The sequence below is a fragment of the Bidens hawaiensis genome, unplaced genomic scaffold, assembly GCF_021521415.1.
Source record: "Bidens hawaiensis isolate Kalapana, Puna unplaced genomic scaffold, B.hawaiensis_p1.1 tig00020908_1, whole genome shotgun sequence".
Taxonomy (NCBI): Eukaryota; Viridiplantae; Streptophyta; class Magnoliopsida; order Asterales; family Asteraceae; genus Bidens; species Bidens hawaiensis.
The window spans coordinates 2211-8478 of NW_027493224.1; the positions used below are offsets into that span (position 1 = coordinate 2211).

General features: G+C 38.7%; 1 pseudogene; it reads left to right on the plus strand.

Annotated features, from left to right (window-relative positions):
- Positions 1–3435: 3435 nt before the first annotated feature.
- Positions 3436–5223, plus strand: LOC143562082 (pentatricopeptide repeat-containing protein At1g50270 pseudogene; annotated as a pseudogene).
- The last annotated feature ends 1045 nt before the right edge of the window (positions 5224–6268 follow it).

The window sequence follows — 6268 nt, forward strand, 5'->3', positions numbered from 1 at the left end:
CTCCCTCATCATCATCATGTACGAGGTTTACCCGAGGTCTTTGTCGACCACGATGCCCCCGACCACGCGGAGCACGTTGGGGGAGTGTGTTATCATGTCTCAAATCCGGTTCATTAGTCTGTATATATGAAGGCTGATCAACATGACTAACAGATTGAATTAGTTGAGAAGCCATGCCTTGAACCCCTCCAAAATTTTCATGGTAATGTTCAGGTCCCATGTTCTGCATTCTGATGACTTCTTGACCAATGAAACCTAATCCATCCACCTACAAAACCAAAAATAATTAAAACCCAGACGCACTACTTATTTATTAATTTTAATTTTACATTAGTAATTATACTAACCAAGTATCTTGCCGTTCCACCGTGATCATCGAATCCAGTATGTACAACACCAAGGACGTGCCTCGGGTTCTTTATATACAACACATTATGTCAATGGAACCAGTCATTGTAAGTATGGAGTGCCGTAGGCGTGTTGGTCGGCACACCTTGCGCCACATTTGTGTGTCTACTGTTCCAATTTTCGACATACTCGGCATGAAACACAGACCCGTCTGTGCCCAACCTCCCTTTCCGTATTGTCTTACAGAGTATCCGAAGCACTTCATGTGAAATAGGGAATGGGTCAGGGACCTCCTGAAGAAATCCAAAGTCTCATCACCCTTTCCACCGGATGATATTCAACGACGTTCCAATAATTTAGAAAACATCGTGACCTCCAACTGTGAATGCCTGTTAGACACATTTGCGGGAGTCTATGCATCACGTCCCGATAAGGCATCCAATCAAACTGTTAAAAAAATGTTAATATTTAGTATTTACAATATATTTAAAAAACTTTTATGGCTAACGAAAAAATACATCGGCCTCTCGTAGATTTTGTAGCGTTGTCCGGTGGACCTTCAGCACATGTGAAGGAGTCTCCCTGTTACTAATTTATGCTCCGTCCACCTTCAGGAAGACAATAATAAGTGTTAGAATATTAAAAAAAAAATAATATTAGTATTACAATGGTATGTAATTACCTTGCTCCATATGGATTTTTCCAATCGATTTGTTGATCGAACATTGTGGGTCTTAATGTTCGAATCCGGGTCCATCCCCATATTTGTAGCAGTGACATTGGGCCGCCAACTGCCTTTGTTTGTGGTCTGGTTCCCTTATATAGTTCTCTATACAAACACGCTAGGGTAGCAGCACCTCAACTCAGTCGTCCACTAACTTCAAAGTCAGTCAAATGAGTTAATAAATGTAATGACGCGTACCCATTATTTGTATCTCCTAATATGTTATTAGTAGCCACTATTAGGCAGACACAACGGGCATGCTGCATACATTGCTCATCAGTAGATTCATCGGTTATTGGGTTATCTAACATAAATGTTAGCATAGTATTGAGTTTTAAAAATTGATTTTTAAAATCAAATTGTTGTGTATCAAAACCCAAATAAGTTAGGCACATTTGCCTCTATTGGTTGTAGTCAAACGAACCCTCGTACCCAGTTAACGCCTCACCCTCAATGGGTAACCCCCATAGAACGTTAACATCCTCCAAGGTGACAATCGCCTCGCCAAATGGCAGGTGAAATGTGTTCGTTTTGGGCCGCCACCTTTCAACCAATGCTTCTATCAACGCTCGGTCAACTCTCCTATAAGCACAACGTACGATACCGCCAAATCTAAATAAACGAATAAACCTTAAAACTCTACCCGGTAGAGTAAGGTCACCGTCACCCTCAATGGGTAACCCTTTAGAACGTTAACATCTCCAAGGTGACAGTCGCCTCGCCAAATGGCAGGTGAAATGTGTTCGTTTCGGGCCGCCACCTTTCAACCAATGCTTCTATCAAGTCTCGGTCAACTCTCCTATAAGCACAACATACGATACCGCCAAATCCAAATAAACGGATAAACCTTAAAACTCTACCCGGTAGAGTAAGGTCACCGTCCATAAGTCGCTCCCAAAATGTACCATCCCCACGTTTAAAATCCATTGTAGACCTCTCCCCCTCTAGTGGATTGAGGAACAAATTTCTGGGTCGGTGTTCGGCTCCTAGGTACAAGAGACTTTCATCCCTTGGACCCGGGTTGAGATACAAGTTCGTATTCATTTTCTTGGTTGAATTTGGGTGTGGGTTGGGTGAGAGTATTCAAAGTGTTGGATGATAATATAGAAATAGTCTAGTTTTTTTACCTTGAAAGATTGAATTTGAAGTGTGGGTGTGTCACTATTTATATAGAATATTGAAGTGAGGATATGTGGTATTATATTGAACGTGCAAATGTGGTTGTAGTTATGCCCCAAATAATTTATGCGCTCTTTAATTTAATAGTTGTATTTTAAGGTGTTAGAATTAAACAAACTATAATTAAGCAAGCTAGAATAAAACAAACTATAATTAAACAAACAGCTTGATTCAAAACAAATAACAAAACACATAACAACTTTATTAAAAACACACAAAAAAAACATAACAACTTTATGAAAACATAGATTACTTCCAGTGACAATCGTCATTTGACCACTCGGAATCCAATGAGTGCTCTCCAGGATACGGGTCATGGTGGTACTCCGGTTCAACTTCTTTCCCTTTATTTTCATAAACACTCTTCAGTACATCTGGGTCTTCTAACAAATCAGGATTCAACTGGTCAAAAGTTAACTCCGGTGAGGGGGGTTATGAGGGGGGGGGGTGTACTTTTGCTTCAGGCTGAGGAAGATCACACTTACACTAACAAAACAGATATGTAATTACTAAATTAAAAGAAATATTGTATCAAGTACATAAATATATCAACACTTACACAATGTAGGATCCACGTCGTGCAAATCATACGGTAGTAAGTAGGAGCACGACACTGGTAACATAACTCCTTGGGTATGACTCTTGTTGGACTGCTAGCATATACAACGTTAGGATCCATTTTAGTCGGTGGAATTACCAAGTAGTTATGAAAATATACCAATTAGTGTCACTGATTTATAACACTATGAAGATAGTACTCATTTATATAGATAGTGTATACTACTAGGGTTTTCAAAAAATAGCATAATCCGCCATTACCAATGACGTATTAGGATAAAAAAAATTTAGGTTAACCTAATCCGCCATTAGCAATGACGGATTAGGAAGAAAGTGTAGCTTATTTCATAATAAAAAAAAATTAGGTTAACCAATGACACTGTAGCTTATTTCATCGTTCATAATAAAAAAAAATATTAAAACCTAATCCATCATTGGAAATGGCGGATTAGGAAGAAAGGGTAAAAAAAAGAAACACCTGATCCGCTATTCTCAATGGCGGATTAGGAAGAAAACTATTTTTTTTTAAAAACACCTGATCCGCTATCGCGGATGGCGGATTAGGAGTAAACACGTCATCGTCTTCTTCACGGGTGGATTAGGGTTTTCATCACAGGTACGAATTAATGGCAACTCACACGGCTTTTCATCACGGGTCATGGCAGTATGCATGTGAAACATTAACACTTTTCAGGGAATCCAAGTCAACCTCAATAATGGCCTTGCATGCAGTAGTTGGCAACTAATGACCATTTAATGACAATTCAATGTTGCTTGCATGCAGTAGTTTCCTTGCATTCATGTAGTTGCCAGTATTCATGTTGGTAGGCATGCATTCAAGTGCCTTGCATTCATGTAGTTTCCAGTATTCATGTTGGTAGGCATGCATTCAAGTCTTGCATGCAGTAGTTGCCTTGCATTCATGTAGTTGGTAGTATTCATGTTGGTAGGTAGGCATTCAAGGCATGCATTCATGTTGGTAGGAATGCATTCAAGGCATGCATTCATGTTGTTGGAAATGCATTCAAAATAACTAGTAAGTAGTAAGGGGTTAGTTTGGTTAGTGGGGTTTGTTAACTGAATTAGTTTGGTTAGTGGGGTTTGTTAACCGGGTTAGTAACGGGATCTTTTTGTAACTGGGTTAGTGGGTATTGTTAACTGGCTTAACTGGGTTAGTAACGGGGTTAGTTTGGTTATAACGTGATCCGCTATTCACAATAGCGGATTAAGTGTGAACGGAATCATTTTCGTAATCCGCCATTGCTAACGACGGCTCATACAATTTTTTGGTCCTAATCGCTATTTTCAATAGCGGTACACCAAAATCCTTTTTTTTTTACTTTCCTGTTAACCTAATTTTTTTTCTAATATACATCATTTCAAAAAAAAATTTCGCACGCCAAGTGTTTGATGAAATGCCTGACAGAAATGCGGTGTCTTGGACTGCGATGATTGTGAGCTATGTTCGTGGGAAGAGTGTTGTACGCGGGCTGGAATTGTTTAGGGAGATGAGAATTGTAGGTGGGGATAGGGATCATAATCGGCCTACTTCCATCACCGTGGTTGTGGTTCTTTCTGGTTGTGCTGATATTGGTGCGCTTGATTTTGGTGGGTCGTGCATGCATATGCCAATAAGGTAGCTTATCTTGTTATTGATGTTTCGGTCAACAATGCGTTGATAGATATGTACTCTAAAGGCGGAAACCTTGAGTTTGCGAGAAAAGTGTTTAATAAAATGTCTGTAAAAGACGTTTTTTCATGGACGAGTATAATTTCAGGGTTGGCACTACACGGTGAAGGCAGATCTGCAGTGGAAATATTTAATAATATGATGCGTACCAGATCATCTCCAAATGAAATTACATTTTTGTTAGTTCTATCGGCTTGTGCTCACGGAGGGCTAATTAGAGAAGGGCGGTTATTATTTGACAAGATGGTTCATAGTTATGGATTTGAACCGACAATCAAACACTACGGGTGCATGGTGGATTTGTTTTGTCGAGCGGGACATCTAACCAAAGCAATGGAGTTGATCAAGAACATGAATTTGGAACCGGATGCAGTTATTTGGAGGTCGGTTTTGAGTGCTTGTTTGGTAAAAAGAGACTTGCAATTTAACTGAAACAGCAGCAAAGAAAGTACTCGAGCTAGAACCGTGTGATGATGGTGTGTACATGCTTCTTTGGAACCTGTATCGGTTGACTAATAAGTGGGAAGATGCGTTAAGGATGAGGAAGTTGATGAGGAATCATAATATTAAGAAACAACCCGGGTGTAGTTGGATTGAGATTAATGGCCTTGTTCATGAGTTTACTGCAGAGAGTCCAATGCATCAGGTTGACATTGATATGCAGACTGTTTTAGAAGTTGCTAGTGGTCAATCAAGATTTGTTCATGATGTCTTTATACTTTAATTTATCATATGCTAGATCATGTAATTGGAGTTTGAATTGGAAATGGAATGGATTTATTGAAAAATCTATAATGAGTTTGGTTGCTAAACTTGTTGATAGAGTTGGAATTTTCTTCCTCCTATCCCCATACCCATAAGACTGACAAATGACTTGAGTTGGGTGGGTTTAGGTCGGAACAAGTCGATTAATAGAAGAGTTACTTTCTTTGGGTCGGAACGGATTATAGGTTTCGAGGCAGATTTTGGTTTCAAGTCGGCACGGGTAAGGATCGCAACGTTATTCAGGTTAGAATGGGTTTCGGGTCTGGCCAAAACCCGTTCCGACTTGAAACCGTGCCTAGACGAAACTCGTTCTGACCCGAAACCCTTCATGAACCCATGTTGGGCGAAACATGTCCTTACCCCAAGTCATGCTGAGCCAAGACCCGAACCCGTGCAAAGCCGAAATCGGTTCTTACCCGAAAACCATTTTGACACAAACCAAATTAAACATTCCAACAATTTTTTGAACTTTCCTTTTGAAAATTAAAAGATTCTTGAATTCCAATGAACATATGCGATTTGATTGGAATTAGTTTCAAATTCCATTTCCTTTCATATCCAAGCGAGGGCAATAACCATGTCAAGTGATTCAAATTTTAGTTCCTTCAAATTCCTACGAGTTCCATGAAACGAACACAACCATATGTCTTATAACAAGGTGGATATTCAAGACAAATAAACATGTCAAGTGATTTAAATTTCAATTCCTCTAAATTTCTATGATTTTTTTTGAAATGAACGCACACTTAACAAGATATGTATTTAATACATGTAAAGCCTATGATATAATGTGTGATACAACATTTAACACATAAAATGATCCCTTTAATAAGGATGATCGATATATTTTGGGTGCATAATGTTTGATGATATCTAGTTTATATTAAAATAAATCTCATGATTCATATATGACAAGTAATTTACATAGTTAATGATAAGTTGAAGGATGATCCATATATATTAGGTGCATAATGTTTGATGATAATTAGTTTATATTTACATTA